We start from the raw sequence: 21,105 nt of genomic DNA, 5'->3' as shown, positions 1-21,105 counted from the left end.
GGGAAACTAATACAGAGGGTTTGCAGGAGCCTGGTTTATTCGTCGGGTCACTGCCTAACACTTACTCTGCAGAGAGAGAGACAAGTGAACTAGTGTCAGCTGAGACGCACACCGCGCCTCGGGGAGGAAGCAGGGACCGCACGGCGCACGCCCCTCTCGCATCTTCATCCTGCTGACCAGGTGCTCCCTGGGTGGTCTTACTTCTTGGAACCTCAGGTTCCTACTCTCTATGATGAGGAAAATAAATGTCCCTATCTCATGGGTTGTAGTGACGATGAAGTAAAAGGATGCAATTAAAGCATTTAACACAACAATGCCCGGGACATTTTAAAGCATTGCTTTTACAACTACTGTTAATACCAGGGCTGCTGCTGCTGCTACCGCTCCTCCTCCGCTGCTTCCTCCTTCTCCTCCTATTTCTTCTTCTCCTCATCCATTCTGTGTTTGTTGAGCACTTTGTGATTCACATTGTAACTAAATCCTGAGGGTAGAAAAGCAGACAGAAAAGAAAGTCAGTTTCTTCCTACCCCGATTTGCTTTGGTTATTTATTTATTTTTTGCTGAGGGAGTGAGGTAATAGATAATAAATAACATAATTTATTAGTGGAGAAAGAAAATAGGAAGTATTTCTTGCCTTCTGCTGAAGGGTTCCTCTGCACCTTGCCCAAGCCTTAGTAATTAGTCCCTCTGTAAGGAGACCTGCCTCCTTTCCCCTTCGTTTGCTGCGCCGTTAGTTCCCTGCAGAGACGCTGACTTACATGTCGATATCTCGCGCAAGAGCATTCCACGCAGAAGGAACAGCAAGAACAAGGGCTGCAGGGCTGCAGTGTGTCTTGTATAGTCAGCAAGTGACAAAAAAGCCCTTATGACCGGAGTGGATAGAGAAGAGTAGTCAGCATTAAAGGAAGAGGTGAAGTAAGAAGTACGAGGGAGAAATTTCTGTGGGCTGATGCAAGTAAAAAATTTGGCTTTTATTCTGCATGGAAAAGGAAAGCATAGAAAGATTTTGAGCACACGGAGTGATACAGTATGAATTACTAACAGGATTATTATAGCTTCTCTTTTGAGAGTAAATTAAATGGGGGGAAGTTTGGAAATAGTAAACCAGTTTGGAGGCTACCTGAGGAATGATAGTGATGGAACCAGGGTGTTTGCAGTAGAGCTGGTTAAGAAGTAGTTACGTTTGAGCTATATTTTGAAGGCAGAGGCAACAGGTATTTCTGACACACTGAATATGTGATATGAGAGAGGCATCAGGAATGACATAAGGCCGCTTAACCGGAGGAAGAGAAAAATGTAAGTTCTTTTTTTCTGAGATGAAATTGAGGTTAAGGAGGAAAAATGGGAGCTTTTTTTCATACAATGAGTTTGAGATGCCTACTGACATCCGAGAGAGAGCAGTTGGCCACGTGTATTTGGAAATAACTCGGCTTAAGTGAACATTTGAAAGTTTATTGGTGAATACATAGAAAATCCATGACTCTGATTAAAAAGAGCAAGGGAAAAAGTGGAGAGTGAAAAGAGAAGCTCTTCAAAAGCTTAGCTTTGGGGTCAACCATATTTTTAGAAAGTCTGAGTCCTCTTTTCAGATATGTGTGTTATTCTTTGGATGCCTAAGCAGTCTACAGATATTGATATTTTCCAGCGCATTTCATTAGTCTTTGTTAATGCCATTGAGTCAATTCTGACTCCTCACGATCTTGTGGACAGCAAAGCACAACCTTGCATGGTCTTTTTGCACCATCCTCTCACCTTCCAGCGCTATATCAGACAACACTCCCCTGCTCTTCATAGAGTCTTCATGACCAGTTTTTCAGAAACGGGTGGCCGGATCCTTCTTCCTAGTCTGTCTTAGTCTGGGAGCTCTGCTGAAACCTGTCCACCATGGGTGACCTGCTGGTATTTGAAATCCTGGTGGCATAGTTTTCAACATCACAGCAACATGCAGTCACCACAGTATGACAACTGACAGATGAGTGGCATGGTTCCCCTACTGGGACATGACCCTGGGTCTTGGCGATGAGAGTGCTGAATCTTAACCATTATACCACCAAATGCATCTCATACACTCAGATATTTAGGAAAATGCTCTTCCCATTTTTTTTTAAGCTTGTTTTCAGATTATGTTCCTATGATGAGACTGCGTTACCCTGATGTTTATTTCACGCTCAACATGTTAAACTCTGGTGAACTTCAAAGTCACCTTATGCCAAAAGGAAACTGTATCTGCAGTGCTTTTATTGGTTTTCTACATAAACAGGTTTATATAAACAGGCTTATGATTTATTCAGCATGTACATAGGTTATTTTCAAAGATAATTCATAGATATTTCTTATTTTGAGATTTCCTTTATTTTTGAAGCCATTGAAAACCTCTCCTTATGTGAGTCCATAAAAATTAAGGCTTTTGTTCATTTTGAACAGTTGCCATGATGCACCTAATCTGTTTTGGTGTATCACCTTTTATTATAAAGAATTCATTTGTTACATGTTTTTATTTTTTTCAAAAGATTCTATTCTTTCATAGTTCTCTTTTATTGATGTTCGTTTATGTTCAGAGTTGTTTTTGCAGTACTGTTCTTGAAACTTGTTTTTAAGCTGAATCTAAAATGCAGCTGATAATACATATAAAAATATTACAGAATGCTGGTAAAAATAGAGCGTTGTTAGAAAACCTAGGATCTAGTCCTACCTACTTGCTTAGCCATTTATAAAATGTGTGGTTGAAGTTAAACACTGACTGTCTGAGCCTCCGTTTCCGCATTTGAGAAAAATTGAAGGCAGTGATACTGGCAGGTTTGTTGTTACTCTTCCTCTTTTTGTTTGTTAAATCTGAATCAGAACAGGGCATTATTCTACAACATAAACATGTGATTAATTTAGTTCAGCTTCATATCAAAGTCTTAATTTAAACAGGTGTGTGGTGATTTAGAGTAGCCATGAAGAAGATATTTCTCACAGAAGAGAAACCTGCATGCATATTTATAGTGAGGGCAGAGAAGCTCAGGGTGTTTTTAGAAATGAGTCATCTGGGAAGATTTAGGTATAAGTTTTCCAAAGGAAGGAGAATATGGACCAGATGACCTTTAGTAATCGCCACCAGCCATATAAGTCTGTGGCATTTCCATTGGCTCTCTAAATTATATGCTATTAGGGTGATATTATGTACACCTTATAGTGCATGTGAAAAATGTCCAGAAGCTTTCCTACTATTCTTGAGAATTTCCTGTAATGACAGAGTGCTAATTTAACTATTCTAAATTATTTTTCCAATTGCTTAAATGACATCATCATCGTCATTGTATCATCATTAACTGTGGACGGGTACCCTGCCTTGGTCTCTTTGTGTGAAACTCTGAAGCACCTCTAATGACTTGAAGTCATTACATACAATAAATCTGCCACTGGAGGGGAAGTGTTTGGGAGGAACCTAGCCTTCGCATCCCTCTATCGTTAAATTATGAAAAATTTCAACATCATGACTTATTCTCAAAGTTTCAGAATTTAGATAAATTACAATGATTTTGGGGATGTACATTTATATATCTTTTTAACTTTACTTGCATCTCTGGATGCCTACTAAAATCATTCCTATTTTCTGTATAAGAATTAACTTTAAGTATAAAGACTGAAAAGTCAAAAGGAAAATCCACCCAGTAGATGTCATTTTACACTCAGAGTTACCCATTCCCTCTTAGTGTTTTTTTGTTAGGTCGAGATCTTAAACTGTCTTTCTTCATCCCATGGAAAAATTAAACTCCTGCCAGCAACATACAAGAGTACCAATTGCCCTACATTCTTGACATCATTTGAATTTACCATTTTTCCATTTTAGCCATTCTGTTGAATTTGTAGTAGCTTATCCAATATGGTTCTAATTTGCATTTTCCTGGAAGGATGAAGTTCTGAATCTTTTTTACATACTTATTCGTCATTTGGATACCCTTTTTGTGATATATATGTGTTCAAATTTTTTTCATCTTCAAAGTGTGTGTTCTGTCTTGTATTTAATGATTTGCAGGAAGCAGTTCATTTTAAACACATTTACTTAGTAGTATTGTGAGTCATCCCTTGATAGACATAAGGTCAAGATTAGCAGAAAAATCTAAAATAAAGATACATGTTGGAAGTTCTAAGTGTCAAGGTGGAAAATGAGGCCATGGAAATAGAGATGATATAAAGGTTTTATACACAATAAGACAAAAAACATAGCCCTGAGGAACAATTGGGACCAGAGAAAGGAAAATAGAAAAGAGCCTACTAAGATTGCTAAGAGTTGCCAGGTAAGGGAGGGGAGGAGAGTCTGAGCCAGCTCCTTCACCAATCTTAACACTGCTGTTGGAGTCACTGAGCTGAAGATCCACAGAAGCCTTCCTGTTCAACTGGGGCTGACCACCGCTGGTCTCTGCATAGCCTTCAGCCAATGCTCAGGGAAGTCCACTCACCTCTATGTGCGCCTGGCGAAACTCCTTCCTTTATTTCTGCTCCCTCACCACTACTCACGAGCTTGAAACCACAAGTTGTACTAGGCACCAATGACACAAATCCCATCAACCCTATTCTCTGTTTCAGTCACCACAGGAACAGCAATACTGCAAGGTTCTCTTCCATCATCTGAACTCGTACCCCAAATGGATCAATCTTTGGATTTCTCTTCATTCCTTTTGGAGTCTCCTCAAGCCCTATGACTTTAAGTACCATTTTCTGCATATTATTCTAACTATACTCAGGCATTTCCCCAGCCATTCTCCTCTGAACAACTGCACACATAAGAGTTAGTAAGATAAATCTTAGGACTTCAGCACACAAGCTTTCTTTTCCCATCAAAAACAGTGCAGATTGAGAGAGAGAATCTGAACATTTCTCAGAATTGCCTCTTCTACTTGTACCTACCTTTAACATATAAAACAGCCACAGTGATTGTATTAATATGTAATTTATATCATGTTATCTTGTGCTTACATCCCTACTATGGCTTCCCATCTTACCAAGAGGAAAACCGCAAACTCTTACCACTTCCTTCAACCTTTTGATCATTTGTGCCCCCTGCTCCCGTCCAGTCTTCTCAGATTCCACTTCCTACTCCTCTTCTTGCACATTTGTGCTTTGGCCATACTGGCTCGTTGAATTCCTTAAATGCCCAGTAGACCCCCAAGGCCTTTGGAGAGTCCTAAATGCAATGCCTAGAATGTATTTCCCTAGGAATCTGTAAATTTCACTTAGGTTCTTTCTTGAGGTCTTTGGTCAAATGTCCCCTCATCAGATAAATCTGTATGGTTTATGCCATCTAAAATATAACCCCCATTTCACTATCTGTTCACTTTGCTTTATTCTCTTCACTCTGGAAATTATGAAAGAGGCCTGAGTTGAGTGATTTAATGCCAGGAAATCAGAGCAGGAGTTTGTTGAGCTCATCTAGGTAAGACACAAGAAAGATTGAACTGAGGCAACGAAGATCCACATCTAAACTCTCCTGTGGTGAGGGCTTAGATATGGGTAAAACTTTGAGCTGGAATCACAAATAACTGACTAGAGATGTTTGGTGGTGATCAAAGATGGAGGAAGGAATGCAGGAGAGTTGGGATGATATAATGTGTTTGTATCTCAGAGAATGCATCAATGTTGATTTCAGCAACACCAGATGAGAACATGAAAAAGGCAAATTTGAGATGAGAGAGGAATGTGGAGATTTGTAGTACAAGCGAAGAAACAGGGAAAACACTTTTTTTCCCCTCGATCAGTTAAAGTATTTAATATAATTAAATTAAATTCTTTCTTTCCAGAGAACTTGAAAATGTCTAGAGAAAAGGGAAAACAATCTCATATAAATTGAAATATCTTTGACTTCAAGCACTTCTGTGTATTTTTATATAAAAATAGCTTAAAAATAAGAAATCAATAGGAAAACTCCAGATGTATTACCTAAAAATAGATGAAATATGTTTTTATCCATGGCATAGAAAAATCATCTCCATCACTCATCAGGATATTCAAACATGAGTAAAATGTACGATTTAAATTGACAAGACTATCAGGTACCACGGAACTGAAATTCAGCTTGGCCTGGAGAGGATGTAGCTCATAAACTCAGACTGTAAATTGGACTAAAATTTCATGAAAGTCAAAAGGAACTTAAAATTACTGATGTGTCTAAATACATTGTGGTATGCTGGGACAGAAAAATGGCATTAATGTAAAAACTAGTGAAATCTTAATAAAGTCTCTAGTTTAGTTAGTAGTATTATACTAATGTTCATTCTTAGTATTGGCAATGTTACCATGAAATGTAAGATGTTAACGTTAAGGAAAATGGATTGAAGGGTATACAAGAGTTTCTGCATTAAATTTACAATTTTTTTGCAAATATAAAATTCTTCCCAGATAAAAATTTTAAAACCTGATATATGAAATATTTTCCCATTCTAAAATGAACAGCAGTGTCATCTTTTGTAATAAGTTGTAAATTAGGATTATAGCTTCAATTGTATTGTCGTATAACTCTTAAAAATGTGATCCAGATTTTAGTGTCGATGCTATGACCCCTGCAAATCAAGTAAACAAGCAAAATGAACTTAGGACAAATTGCCTATGGAGGAGGCGTATTTGTTTCCCTATTTGCCTTGGTCTCAACAATGGTCACCAGTGAGCAACTAGGGTGTGGCAGATGCACAAGAAAGCCTCCGAAACCAAGAGGAGAGCCTTCTAAAAGTTGTTATCCCACGTTGGCTTGTCACCTCAGGGAGACTAACAAGCTGTAAGTATCACACCATTTAGCCACATAAGCAAAGTCCCTGAATTTCCATAAATCACTTGAGTCCTTAGCTCCCATCCTTCCGGCAGGAGGCACCCAGACAGGAATTGTCCCCTCCCCAAATCAGGTAAATCCCAGTAGTAATCCTAGAGTAATTTTGTATCCCCAAATTTCTTTTTCTAATTACCTGGGCTGACATTGGAGGCCCTTAGACAGTTGGAGGCTCAGCCTGTCTTTTTCTAGAGCACTTCAACGTCAATGCTGGTTCTTATAACTGATGTATCTGGTCCCACACCGTGGCTTGCTCACGTTATTGCATTGTTATAATCAGCTAGAGAATTTCTTATTCCAAAATTAGAACTCTTGTGTTTTACGTCTTTGAATGAAAATAGTTATTCCTAGAAGATATTATCTTGAGGTAACTTTGGAAAGTTAAAATATGTGATTATTTTATAAATTCTTTCAGAAATAAAACATGGAATAAGTATTTATTTTGCTTTGAAAGGCTTCTTTCATCAATAACATAGCACTCAGTCTGGAAATCACTCATTAGGATCCACTCAAAAAAATCAGGAAACATATATACTTCAACAGTACTCTCAGCAGTGAAAAAACTCCGGTTTTTGTACATACTGCAAATAATCAATATATCTCTTTATAAAAGTTTATTCTCCAAAACAATGACACAACAAAAATATGCATTTAAAAATAAAAAGTCTAGTTTTGGCCCAGTCTCAAGTTTTGAGAGAATATTTTTTGTTTGTTAAAATTTCTTTAAAATTATTGGGATCACAGCCATCTCTAGAATTTTTTTTTTTTTTTTTTTTTTGAGGAAGATTAGCCCTGAGCTAACTACTGCCAGTCCTGCTCATTTTTTGCTGAGGAAGCCTGGCCCTGAGCTAACATCGTGCCCATCTTCCTCTACTTTATGTGTGGGACACTAACCACAGCATGACGTGCCAAGCAGTGCCATGTCCGCACCCGGAATCTGAACCGATGAACCCCAGGCCGCCGAGAAGCGGAACGGAACGTGCGAACTTAACCACTGTGGCACCGGGCCCGGCCCCATCTCTAGAATATTTTACAGGTACTGATAATTATGTACTTGAGTAGCAATGCAGACATTACCTTTACTTAACCTGGTTGAACTGCCATACTCTGCTATGTCTGCAGAGAACTGTAAGATCAAAGCCAAACTAAATGTTAACATCATCTGATCACCTAAACCATAAATTAACAAGGATTGGATTATAAACCAAGGTTGTTATCAACACATAAAGATAATTGAAACAGACATTGTTTTTCACGCATTTTATAAATATAGGAAGTCTGAGTTTATAACAAAATAGCTTTATATAAAATAATCATATGAAAATTAGCAGTAGAGCTAATAGTTAATAACAAAATAGTAATTAGCTGATAGATAATTAGTTAATAATTAAAGATCTACTAGCTATAGGTACACACAAGATGAATATCGTGTGCTGCTCGGATCCCTGTATATATTTTGGCATTCTCTACCATTCTATACAGCAATTTTTTTGTTGTTGTCACTTTAGCCTTTTATGAACTCAGCTTTGCTTAGTAATCCTCTTAATCCTCTTCTCATTTTCTTTCATATTTGTCATATGTCTTCTTTTCTTCACTGATAACTTTTTTTTTTTTTATCGTTTTCTAGCTCATCCATGTCATTCTGATTTCTGTTCTTAAACTTACTTCAGAGTGGACTCCATTTTCTGCCTACAGAAGATTTTCCTTCGGACGTAGTGGCCTAAGATGCGAATAAAAAGATCATGGCTCAACACTAAGAACAATGAGTTCCCTGAAAAGTTACCAGAAAATTATTTGTCACATCTCTGAGTGTGTGTGGGGGTGAATAGTTTCAACCCTCAATGCATGGTTCAGGTAGATAAATAAAGTTTCTTACGATCTTGACATTGCATCATATTTTAGCTTCCTTCATTTGATAACCTTTAGCAATGTAAATGTTTGACATTCACATTTTTACTTTGTTTTAAACAAAGTTTACCATTATTTGAGGTGCACTGTATTACTGCAAAATATTTTTTTACCTCTTTATCATACTGCATTTTCTTAAATATTTGGGTAAAACTGAAGGTCTATAATTCCTGCACATTAAATAGATTTCTTTATCTTAACAAAACTCACTCTAGCATAAAAATACATTATATTTAACATAACTGCTAATTACTTATATCAGATATGATTCCATTCGAAGGCTTGATGGTGCCCGTGAAAATCACAGCAATCGACACAGTGAATCTGGAAGTGAATGACAGTGATGATCGATCAATAAACTGTTAAAATTATGCTCCTTCAGACAAAACAAGGATTCTCTGTACCTGTTTTCTCAACTTCAAAATGGAAGGAGTAGCTATGTCATGTGTTGTAAGGGTTAGATAAATTATAGCAGGTAACATAGTTAAAACAGCACCTGTCACATAATAAACTACTATTAGCTAATTTCGGCATATTTTAAATTATGCTTCATGAAAGGCATTGAGAATGACAAAACAAAAAATGACATGAGTAATGGGAGAAGGATAGGAAGATGTGTAATGAAGCCCTCAAGTGGAGTAACTTTTTTTTGTTTTATTGAGGTCACATTGTTTTTTAACACTGTGTAAATTTCAGGTTTACATTACTATGTTTCAGCTTCTGTATAGACTGCATCATGTTCACCACCAATAGTCTGGTTTCTATCTGTCACCATACATATGTGCCCCTTTATCCCTTTTGCCCTCTCCCCACCTCCTTCCCCTCTGGTAATCACCAATCTGTTATCCTTATCTGTGTTTTTGATTGTTAGTTTATCTTCCACATATAAATGAAATCGTACGCTATTTATCTTTTTCTGTCTGACTTATTTCGCTTAGCATAATACCCTCAAGGTCCAACCATATTGTCGCAAATGAAACAATTTTGTCTTTTTTTACGGATGAGTAGTATTCTATTGTGTGTATATATATCTTCTTTAGCCATTCACCACACACCACATCTTTATCCATTCACCCATTGATGGGCACTTGGGTTGTCTCCAAGTCTTGCCTATTGCGAATAATTCTGCAGTGAACATTGAAGTGCATATATCTTTTTGACCTAATGATTCCATATTCTTTGGGTAAATACCTACAAGTGGAACAGCTGGATCATATGGTATTCCCACTTTTTAAAAATTATTTTATGAGATCATAATTATTTATAACATTGTGAAATTTCAGCTGTACCTTATCATTTGTCAGTCACTATATGTTTGGCCGCTTTACCCATTATGCCCACCCTCCCAACATCCTTGCCCTCTGATAACCACTAATCTGTTCTTTTTGTCCATGTGTTTGTTTATCTTCCATATAAGAGTGAAATCACACAGTGTTTATCTTTCTCTGTCTGGCTTATTAAACTTAACATAATACCCTCAAGATCCATCCATGTTGTTGCAAATGGAACAATTTCATCCTTTTCATAGCTGAGTAATATTCTGTTGTAAATATATACCACATCTTCTTTATCCATTCCTCAATCGATGGGCACTTGGGTTGCTTCCATGTCTCGGTTATTGTGAATAATGCTGTAATGAACATAGGGGTGCATAAATCTCTTTGAATTGTTTATTTCAAGTTCTTTGGATACATACTCAGCAGTGGGGTAGCTGGGTTGTGTGATATTTCTGTTTTTACTTTTTTTGAGCAATCTCCATACGGTTTTTTCCACGGTGACTGCAGCAGTTTTCATTCCCACCAGCAATGTGTGAGGGTTCCATTTTCTCCACATCCCCTCCAACATTTTTTTTTTCTTGGCTTGTTAATTATAGCCATTCTGATGCGGATAAGGTGATATCTCATTGTTGTTTTGATTTTCATTTCCTTAATAATTAGTAGTGTTGAACATCTTTTCATGTGCCTGTTAACTATTTGGAAAAATATCTGTTCATATCCTCCACCCATTTTTTGACCAGGTTTGTTTTTCTGTTGTTGAGTTGTATGAGTTCTTTATATATTTTGGACGTTAACCCCTTATCAGATATATGATTTGCAAATATTTTCTCCCAGTTGGTGGGTTGTGTTTTTGTTTTGTTGATGGTTTCCTTTTCCGTGCAGAAGATCTTTAGTCGATGAAGTCCCATTTGTGTATTTTTTCATTTGTTTCCCTTGCCTGAGGAGTAACTTTTAAGCCTCTTAACAAAGCTTACTAACTCTTGCCATTTTCTGTCCACTCAACTCTACAAGACTAGCAGTATCATTGTTTTAGAATTGAAACCTAAACACTATACATATATACCTAAACACATTGTATGGCAGCATATCTCCCACAGAATTATGAACAATTTTTATCCTTGCATAAACAGCTCACAGTCTGGGTGACTGAAGCATAACTTATGTCACTATGGGTTGTAACCAAATGGCTGGTTTTTTTCTGTCTCCACAACATTTACACATGAAAAACAATCCCATTAGTATCATCTTTCATAATAATAAATAGTGGATCTAAATTAGAGAGTCATATTACCTGATTATGAACTGCAGAATCACAGTGAGAGCTTGTGTAATCTAAATAAATTACCAGAAGATTTAGTTACTTATATAAGAAAGAATCTCTCCATTAAACTTTAGAATAACCACTAGGTGACACTGAAAAATTTATGTAAGCAAATGTAGTACACTTTTATAGTTTTGGTTTTTATCTGGATGATGCATTGCCTGGAGTGATTTCCATCTTCTCTCCTTAGTGGTCCCTGGACTAATGCAAGAATCACCCTTGGCTTGAAACTCTGAAAACTCTGTAGAGATCACTCAATACCCATTTTATCCTGTTCCATTGATAGCAATTGGTTTATTATGCTGTTATTCACTTATTACATTATATGATAATTATTTGTTTATGTTTCTGTCTCCCAAATAGAATATAGGCCCCTCAAAGTCAGGTTCATCTTTATCCCTCAGGACATTGCATAGTGTGTGATGCATATCAGACATTCAATGTAGAAGTAGAATTTTACAACCTTTATTTCACTGGCTAAAATTCGAGTTCCTCATTGCATAGTAAGTCTCAGGCGTGCGTTCGCACAAGTGTAGCTAAGAATTAGAATTCCTATGTAGACCTTCTTTTAATGGTGGTTTTTTTGGAAAGAAATTATGGATGAATAGGACAGAGAAAGGAGTGGTTGATGTTCATGCAAAACAAAGTTAAGTTCTAAATAATAATAATCAGGAAAAATTGATGATTAGAAAATAAAACCATTCTCAAGAATTCCATTTCTACATTCTTGTGCAGTGTAAGGACTTGTGGGTACATTTATAACCTTCAACTATCCATTTCTGTTTTCTGTTACCATTATATATGAACTTTTATAGTGCATTTATCACCAAGAAATCTCTCAAGATTTCAGAAATTATGGCTATTGCCTGTGCAATAAAACCTTTAGCCTCTGAAGCCCTTATTTAATAAATATTTAAATTGGTTGTCCTGAATAATAAATGAACATAAAATTGTCATCCATTCATTTTAAAAGTATACATACTACTTTATTTTTTTTTCTTTGTAAGACAGAAGTGTTTTGGAATTTAGGTAAAATGAACCAATGGCTTCAATAGAATATTTTCCTTAAAATATGTGTATGAATAACTTTTTGATCTGCCACAATAGACATATTAACAAAGGAAACATTTATATGCAGAACAAATAGTTTGATTTAAAATTTAAATCATTGGAAAAATAAAATATAGTAACTTCCATAATTTAGTTTGAAGATAAAAAAGTGCAGGAATAGAATATCTAGTTATTTTCTCCTGTGACTATCTATTATTGTTTTCCCTTGTGATCAATGCCCTTTGTGTTTCTACCTATTCAGCTGCTCTCTATCCTCTACCTACCTACCCATCTATCCATCTATTGTTCCTTCCATATGCTCCAGTTTCATCTGAAGTATGGGAAGTTCGAATAGTAGGGCCTTTTGTTTTCTAACTGGCACTATGGATTAAAGTAATTTTTCTATTCAAACTAGGATTATCTGTCCCAAGGCAGAATAGTTATCATTAAATAAAAAGATCTTCTAGTTTAAGCTTCCTTTTAAGTCAGAATTGAGATTAGTCACACATGCACACATAGCCTCTTTAATATTTATATATGAATATAAAAAAAGTCATTTGATATTTATTTTTCATGAAAAGAAGTTATGCATTACATATATTTACATCTAAAAAACACCCAGAGGGGTTTCTGGATCTGCATAAAGCAGTTTAGAAGTCACCACTCCATTCTAACAATAAATTAAAAAACTGAACAGAGTAAAGAATCAACAGCTCTTCCTAGACCCATAAGAGAGGGGAGGACACAGAGCAAACTATTGCCCCCAAATTGGAGAGACAGAGAGGCGAATACAGGGAATGACAGGTGACAGGGACAGAGATTATGAGCAGAAACCTCCTGAGAACCAGAATAGGAGAAGCTGGACTCTAATTCATATATTGCTAGAGGCTCAGTGGGGGCACGTCTGAGACTGTAAAACTCCAGGGGGACCCGTCACAGGGGGACCCCCACAGTATTGTGCAATTTCCCTCTAGAAGCTCAGTTAGGTTCCCACATTAAATATTATGTCTGGAATGTGGAGAGAGTTCAACAAATATCCAGATTTCATGTCTTTTTCCCTAATCATTATTCAATATTTTCTAACTCCTTCTGTCAGGCCAGAATCACCTTAATACTGAAACTGTACTAAACATTACTAGAAAAGAAAATTACAAACCAATATCTTTCATGAACATAGATGCAAAAATCCTCAACAAAATATTCGCAAATTGGTCCAATGGTATATAAAAAGAATCACATACAATGATGAAGTAGATTTATCCCAGGTATGTAAGTATGGTTTAACAGTTGAAAATCAATTAATGTAATCCATAATATCAACAGGCTAAAAAAGAAAAATCACATGATCATATCAATAGATGCAGAAAAAGCATTTGTCAAAATCTGGCACCCATTCATCATAAAAACTCTCAGTAAACTAAGAACAGAGGGGAATTTCCTCAACTTGGTGAAGCATATCTATAAAACCTCTGTAGCTAATGTCATACTTAAAGGTGAGAAACCTGAAGCTTTGCCACTGATCAGAAACAAGGCAAGGATGTCCCCTCTCACAACTCCTTTTCAACATCATCATGGAACTTCTTACTAAAGCAAGAAGGTAAGAAAAGGAAATAAAAGACATACAGATTGGGAAATAAGACATAAAACTCTCTTTGTTCATGGATGACATGATTATCTTTGTAGAATATCTGAAATAATGGACAGAAATTTCCTGGAACTAATAAGCAATTATAGCAAGGTTGTAGAATACAAGGCTGACATACAAAAGTCAATTGCTTTCTATATACCAGCAATGGGATTTGAAATTAAAAAAACATAATACCAGTGGCCAGTCCCATTAGCAGAGTGGTTAAGTTTGTGCACTCTCCTTTGGTGGCCCAGGGCCTGCAAGTTCGGATCCTAGGTGCAGACCTACACACCACTTGTCAAGCCATGCTGTGGCGGCATCCTACATACAAAATAGAGGAAGATTAACACAGATGTTAGCTCAGGGACAGTCTTCCTCACCAAACAAACAAAAAATTTACATGACCACCCCCAAAAATAAAGTATTTAGGTATAAATCTAACAAAATATTAACAAGATCTAAATGAGAAATACTACTAAACTTTGATGAAGTAAATTAAAAAAGGACTATGTAAACGAAAAGAGATTCCATGTTCATGGATAGGAAGACTCAATATTGTCAGATGTCAGTTCTTCCCACCTTTACCTTTAAATTCAATGCAATCCCAACTCAAATCCCAGAAAGTTATTTTATGGATACAACAAACTGATTCTAAAGTTTGAATGGAGAGGCAAAATACCCAGGATAGCCAACACAAGAACAAAGTTGGAGGACTTATGCTATTCAATGGCAAGACTTACTATAAAGCTACAGTAAACAAGAGAGTGTAGTATTGGCAAAATAATAGACAAAGAGATCAATGGAACACAAAAGAGAGACCAGAAATAGACTCTCATAAATATAGTCGATTGATATTTCACAAAGGAGCAAAGACAATAAAATAGAGCAAAGATAATTTTTTCAACAGATGGTGTTGGAGCAACTGGACATCCACATGCAAAAAAAAAAAAAAATGAATCTAGACACAGACCATATACCCTTCACAAAAATTAACTCAGAATGGATCATAGACCTAAATATAAAATGCAAAACTATCAAACTCCTAGAAGATAACATAGCAGAAAACCTAGGTGACCTTGGGCATGTCAGTGCCTCACTAGACACAATATCAAACACACAATCCAAGAAAGAAATAATGAAATGTAGAGTTTACTAAAATTAAAAACTTCTGCTCTGCAAAAGACAACATCAAGAGAATGAGAAGACAAGCCACAGGCTGAGAGAATATATTTGCAAAAGACATGTTTGATAAAGGACTCATCCAAAATATACAAAGAACTCTTAAAACTCAACAGTAAGAAAACAAACAACTCCATTAAAAAAATGGGCCAAAAACAAGAAGAGACTTCTCACCAAAGAAGATACACAGGAGGCAAAAAAGCATATGAAAACATGCTCCACATCCTATCTCCCCTGGGAAATGAAAATTAAAACAACAATGACATATCACTACACACCTATTCCAATAGCCAAAATCTGGAACACTGACAACATTGAATGCTGACCAGGATGTGGAGCAACAGGAACTCTCATGCATTGCTGGTGGGAATGAAGACAGGCACAGCCACTTTCAAAGACAGTTTGGAGATTTCTTACAAAACTAAACATACCCTTCCCATAAGATCCAGCAAATGAGCTCCTTGGTGTTTGCCCCAAGGAGTTAAACACTTACGTCTACACAAAAACCTGTACATGAACATTTAAAGCATCTTTATACATAATTTCTGAAACTTGGAGGAAAACAAGATGTTTTTCAGTACGTTAATGGATAAATAAACTCAGGTGCATCTAGAAAACGGTTTATTACTTAGTGCTAAAAGCAAATGAGCTATCAAGCCATGGAGGGACCTTAAATGACTATTACTAAGTGAAATGAGCCAATCTGAAATGTCTATATACTGTATGATTCCAACTACATGACATTCTAGAAAAGGCAAAACTATGGAGACAGTAAAAACATCAGTGGTTTCTAGGGGTCACGGGATGGGGAACGAAGGTGGGGGAGGAAGAATAAGCCAAGCACAGAAGATTTGTAGGGCAGTGAAAATATTCTGTATGATACTTTAGGATGGATACATGTCATTAAACATTTTACGCAAACCCTTAGAATGTACACAGAAGGTACGATGCCAACAGTGAAGCCTAAGGTAAACCATAGACTTAGGGTGATTAGGATGTGTTAATGTAGGTTTGCCAGTCATACCAGGTGCACCCCTCCGGTGGGGCTGTTGATAATGGGGGAGCCTAGGCATGTGTGAAGGCAGGTGGGATGGGGGAAATCTCTGCACCTTCCTCACAATTTTGCTGTGAACTTTTAACTGCACTCAAACAATAAAGTCTTAATTTAAAACCCCTTGATGTTTCTGAAAGTACAGTCTCGCACGTTTTATTTCTAGAAGTCATACTTTTAATTGTGAAACTTTACAAAATTGACAGTGTATGTAATTTTGCAACAGGAATGTCTGAGTCTCCTGGTTTACATATCTGAAACTATACATTTTATCTAATTGATTTCTTAATAGACTAGTATAATATTGTAAGATGAGAAATGAGAATAATTAACATGTCACAATCATAATATAAATTTTTGACACCCTCCAAAATCCCAGTAGAAGACTCTGAAGTTGCATGGACTTTAGAAATTTCCTAAAGGGCTAAGAAAATTCAGGTGATCTCTAGCAGAATTGAGTGGCGATTAGCCTGGACCTGACTTATTACAGAGAAAAAGATCTACGTCCTAGTTAGATGAAGGTACTACCTGTCTCAGACCCTGAGTTTGGTGCTTTACTCTAGTCTTAATGTGTCCATCTGCAAAGAATAGCTATGTGGAAACAGCCAACTCATTTCATGTCTAAGTAACTATTTAAGTTACCTGAAAAGCAAATGTGAGCCCTATTTAAACCATAAAATTAGCCTCAGTGAAAGACTTTGGGCATTCATTCAGGGATTGCTCAATCTATAGATATTTTAGAGGCAATAATAAAAGAAAATGAATTTAAACATTTTATCATTTAGTGCAAATTATATTAATGAGACACACTAATAAGGAAGCTAGGACATGCCAAACACAACAGTTTGTATTCATATGCAATTTAAGGGGAACATTTGTGAACACTGACTTTTGTTGGGGTTTTTTTTTTTTTTTTTTTTTGGTGAGGAAGACTCCCCCTGAGCTAACATCCATAGGCAATCTTCCTATTTTTTTTTCCCTTGAGGAAGATTAGCCCTGAGCTAACATCTGTGCCAGTATTCCTCTGTTACTTCCACAGCATGGCTGATGAGTAGAGTAGATCCATGCCCAGGATCCGAACTCACAAACTCGGGCTGCTGAAGCAGAGTGCACGGAACTTTAACCACTCAGGTACAGGACTGGCCACTGACCTTTGTTTCTTGACAAAGAAGAGTTATAATTTTAATCTTACTTGGGTAGTAGTTGCCTTTTCACATTTCCAGCTATAACTCTCACTTGTTTTTGGTACATTAATTGTGCTCTCATTTCTTATTTTTATTTTTTAAAGTATAATTGCCATATAACATTGTGTAAGTTTAAGGTGTACAATTTGTTGGTTTGATACACTTATATATTACAATATGATTACCACCATAACATTAGTTAATACCACATTACATAATAATATCACATCACGTAATTATTATTCCTTTTTTGTGATGATAGCATTTAAGATCTAGTCTCTTAGAAACTTTCAAGTATATGGCACAGTGTTATTGACTATAATCACAATGCTATGCATTAGATCCCCAGAACTTATTCATTTGTAAGTGTACTTCTTAACAAGTTATGGTAGCTGTAGCTATTTTTACTGCTCTTTTGCTTTAACTTTTATCCTATATTTAAGAGGTTAATAGACCATCATATTACAGAATTAGCATTTTCTGAATCTGATTGTATTTACCTTTACCCATGTGTTGTATATTTTCACGTTACTAATTAGCATCTTTTCATTTCCGTTTGAAGAATTTCTTTCAGTATTTCTTGTATGACGGGTCTAGTGGTGATGAATTCCCTCAGCTTTTAGTTGTCTGAATAAGTCTATTTCTTTTTCATTTCTGAAAGAGAACTTTGCTCAATAGAGTATTCCTGGCTGGCAATGTTTTTCTCTGAGCACTTTGAATATATCATCCCACTGTCTCCTGGTCTTATGGCTTCTACTGAGAAATCTGCCGATAGTCTAATGGAGGCTCCTTCGTAGGTTACAATATTTTTTTTTTCTCTTTCTGCTTTTAGGATTCTCTCTGTCTTTGATTTTGTTAGTTTCATTATAATATGCCTTGGAGAAGGTTGTTTTGGATTGAAATAAGGAGGTGATATTTTATCTTAAGGAACTCGGATGTCCAATCTTTTCCCAGGTTTGGGAAGTTCTCAGCCCTTCTTTCTTGAAATCAGTGTTCTACCCTCTTCTCCCTCTTTTCTCCTTCAGGAACTCAAATCCTTCTGTTACTGGTTCCTTTAATGATGTCTCACATATCACGTGGGGCTTTCCTTGCTCTTTTTCATCTTTTTTCTTTGTTTTCCTCTGACTGAGTTATTTCAAAATTCCTATCCTCTAACTCACTGATTCTTTTTTCTGACTCTGTTCTTATGTTAATGTTTTATATTGCTGCCTTCATTTCATTCACTGAATTTTTCAGCTGCAGGATTTCTGTTTTTTCTTTTTTATGATTTCTATCTCTTTGTTAAATTTCTCTTTTATTTCATGTATGGTTTTCCTGATTTTCGTTGAGTTGTCTTTCTGTGCTTTCTTGTAGCTTTAAATTTCCTCAAAATATCTATTTTGAATTTTTTCTCACTTAAATCACAGATTTCTATCTTATTGGATTTGGTTACTGGGGAATCATTGTGATCTCTGAAGATGCCATGTTTCCCTGATTCCTCATATTCCTTGGAGTTTTCATTGCTGCTTTCGCATTTGAAGTAGCAGTCAGCTCCTTCAGTCTTTACTAGCTGCCTTCAAGTAGAGGTACTTTCATTGGTCCTGTTGTATATTCTGATGCTTTCTCTGGCCTTGTATGCATACACCTGCTCCACAATTCTTATTCCCTCTTGTAGCAGAATTCTTAAACCTGTCTGACATCTTTCTGTCTTATGACACACCAGGCGAGCTGCTGGAAACCTCTCTTTTGTTTTCCAATGGTGGCACTCCCACTCAAGATTGTGGTTTCTCCCTTGCCTGCAGACCCTGGCCTGTTTTCTGTGCATACGCCGTCTATCCAAGCTCACCCTCACCTCTGCCCTTAGAGTGCACACAAGAAGCCAGCCACGGCGTCCAGGAGATGTGAGTTTGGCATCAAGTTCTTGGGGTGCCTTCAGTCTAGTTGGGAGGATCTTTGGGTGAAGTTTTCCCAGTGGCTTGTGGGCAGGCTCCTGCCAGAGTCCAGGTCAGAGTCAGCAGGGACCACATCCCTTTAATGCTCTCTGATACTCCTGTCTTCCTCTTTCCTGAGCTTCTCCCTCCTCCCAGTCATGGAGCTCCGACTTTAACACTCTAGGTGCTGTGAGAGATACATGAGCTTCTGTAGCAGTGCCCTGCACAGCTGGGAAAGCAGGCACTACTTATTGCTCTCCCTTGTCCCCCCTGGAGAGATCTCCAGCTTTCTGTTTCTCTAAGCTATGCCACCTTGGGGAAAGGGTGATGCTGGTAAAGTCGCTCTTACCCATTCCAATGTATCCAAACTCATATATATATATATGTATTATCATTATTATCATCATTATTGTTATTATTATTCCTGGAATTTCTCTGGAAACCTGGACCTCTACAAAGGCCCTCTCATCCATGGGTTTCTGCTCAAGTCAGCATTTTCCAGGTGTTGTTAGACTGTGGCCAAGAGTGGCCAAAGCTGGTTCATAGGCTTCTGGCAGTTCGACAGCCCACACGCTCTGTGGTCTATCTGCTTATTAGCCAACGCACAGGTAGGTAAGACTCATCCTGCTCACTTGGTGTTTGGGGCAAGATCCCATGATTCCCACAGAGATACTTTTGTTCTTGGGTGGATGCCAAATTTTAGTTGTTAAAAAGAGGACAAAATGAGGGATGTCCTGGGCTGCCATGATGCTTACGTCACTCTGTACTCTCATTTTGTAAGCTTTGTTTTGAACTGACAGCATTTATATTGGCATAACCCAAAGGTAAAGAGAAACTGTCTCTCTCATATCAGAGAAACCATTTGGACAGCTAAAGTTTCATTCAATTATTTATTTGGTATTTGGTACTTTACCCTCCAGTAAGCCTAATTAATAATTCTTTTCATTCAATATTTTCTTTATTTTGTCTTTGAAACTTCCATTGTATCCAAAAAAAATATATAGGCCAACACTATTCATTGAAACATTCCATATATTCACAAGTGTTTACTCATTACTGCCAAATACCAGCACTTCACCCTTTCCTTACTTAACAATGCAAAATTACAAATGATGTTATTAATTTCCAGAATGTTATAATCTATTAGAGGTCATAAGTTGAACATATTGACTGCAAATCTAGTCATCTTAGGATGTGAATTGAGTGCAGAAACTTAATAAAGTTTCGATGACTATGCATGAGTGGGAAAGGAAGTCCTACATGAGGAGGGAATGTTTTTTGTGTGTGAGGAAGGTTGGCCCTGAGCTAACATCTGTTGCCAATTTTCCTCTTTTTGCTTGAGGAAGATTGTCACTGAGCTAACGTCTGTGCCAATCTTCCTCTAGTTTATGCGAGACACCACCACAGCATGGCTTGATGAGTTGTCCATAAGTCTGCGCCTGGGATCCCAACCTGTGAACCTTGGGCCACCAAAGCAGAGAGCACAAACTTCACCACTATGCCACTGAGCTGGCCCCATGGAGGGAACATTTTAAAAGATATAGTAGTGGGCAAATACAGACTGAGTGTGAGATACCTGAGTACACCAATTGGCTTGATTCAGATATATGCGTAAAGACATAGTGGGATAAAGGCTGAAAATGTAAGTTTGCATCAGAAAGCCATGATAAAGAGTGATAATTATTTAATATACCTGAAGATTTTACAGCAGAAAAAAGACATTTTACTTCTTTGAAATGTCCTAATTGTCCCCCAGAAAAGAAAAAAGTTGGAAAAAGCTTTCAATGAAATGTCTT

At 37.0% G+C, this 21,105-nt stretch overlaps 1 long non-coding RNA gene across 1 annotated transcript in view; it reads right to left on the bottom strand.

Annotated features, from left to right (window-relative positions):
* Positions 1-316: 316 nt before the first annotated feature.
* Positions 317-21,105, bottom strand: part of LOC139077181 (uncharacterized) — a 31,023-nt gene continuing 10,234 nt past the window's right edge. The window contains exon 3 of the long non-coding RNA XR_011529507.1: positions 317-481. This is a non-coding gene — a long non-coding RNA (uncharacterized lncRNA). The remainder of the gene's footprint in view (positions 482-21,105) is intronic.

This window comes from Equus przewalskii, chromosome 19, assembly GCF_037783145.1.
Source record: "Equus przewalskii isolate Varuska chromosome 19, EquPr2, whole genome shotgun sequence".
Taxonomy (NCBI): domain Eukaryota; kingdom Metazoa; phylum Chordata; class Mammalia; order Perissodactyla; family Equidae; genus Equus; species Equus przewalskii.
Note: the sequence above shows the minus strand (reverse complement) of the source record. Positions and strands in the feature narration are given on the sequence as shown.